The sequence below is a fragment of the Arachis hypogaea genome, chromosome 19 (assembly GCF_003086295.3).
Source record: "Arachis hypogaea cultivar Tifrunner chromosome 19, arahy.Tifrunner.gnm2.J5K5, whole genome shotgun sequence".
NCBI lineage: Eukaryota > Viridiplantae > Streptophyta > Magnoliopsida > Fabales > Fabaceae > Arachis > Arachis hypogaea.
In genome coordinates this window covers 83,257,225-83,258,341 of record NC_092054.1, presented here as the reverse complement: position 1 = coordinate 83,258,341, position 1,117 = coordinate 83,257,225, and the positions used below count along the sequence as shown (strand labels likewise).

The 1,117-nt window shown below is 39.8% G+C and overlaps 1 non-coding gene across 1 annotated transcript; it reads left to right on the top strand.

Moving 5' to 3' along the window:
• Window positions 1-696: 696 nt before the first annotated feature.
• Window positions 697-804, top strand: LOC112782125 (small nucleolar RNA R71). The gene has a single exon (XR_003192863.1). It is a non-coding gene; the product is annotated as a small nucleolar RNA R71 (small nucleolar RNA).
• The last annotated feature ends 313 nt before the right edge of the window (window positions 805-1,117 follow it).

The window sequence follows — 1,117 nt, the reverse complement described above, 5'->3', positions numbered from 1 at the left end:
AGGAGGAGTTTCAGTGACTCTTTTACTCAGTTGGCCCACTTGTGCCTCCAAATTTCTAATGGAAGACCTTGTTTCATTCATGAAACTTAAAGTGGCCTTAGATAGATTACAGACTATATTTGCTAAGCTAGATGGATTCTGCTCAGAATTCTCTGTCTGTTGCTGAGTGGATGATGGAAAAGGCTTGCTATTGCTAAACCTGTTTCTTCCACCATTATTAAAACCTTGTTGAGGCTTTTGTTGATCCTTCCATGAGAAATTTGGATGATTCCTCCATGAGGAATTATAGGTGTTTCCATAGGGTTCACCCATGTAATTCACCTCTGCAATTGCAAAGTTCTCAGGATTATAAGCTTCTTCTTCAGAAGATGCCTCTTTAGTACTGTTGGATGATTCCTTCAATCCATTCAGACTCTGAGAGATCATATTGACTTGCTGAGTCAATATTTTATTCTGAGCCAATATGGCATTTAGAGTATCAATTTCAATAACTTCCTTCCTCATAAGCGTCCCATTATTCACAGGATTCCTTTCAGAATTGTACATGAACTGGTTATTTGCAACCATGTCAATAAGTTCTTGAGCTTCTACAGGCATTTTCTTTAGGTGAATGGATCCACCTGCAGAATGGTCCAGTGACATCTTTGATAGCTCAGACAGACCATCATAGAATATATCCAGGATGGTCCATTCTGAAAGCATGTCAGAAGGACACTTTTTGGTCAGTTCCTTGTATCTCTTCCAAGCTTCATAGAGGGATTCACCTTCTTTCTGTTTGAAGGTTTGAACATCCACTCTAAGCTTACTAAGCTTTTGAGGAGGAAAGAACTTGGCTAAGAAAGCCGTGACTAGCTTATCCCAAGAGTTCAGGCTATCCTTAGGTTGAGAGTCCAACCATATTCTAGCTCTGTCTCTTACAACAAATGGGAAAAGCATAAGCCTGTAAACCTCGGGATCAACCCCATTGGTCTTAACAGTATCACAGATCTGCAAGAATTCAGTTAAGAACTGAAAAGGATCTTCAGATGGAAGTCCATGAAACTTGCAGTTCTGTTGCATCAGAGAAACTAATTGAGGTTTAAGCTCAAAGTTGTTTGCTCCAATAGCAGGGATTGAG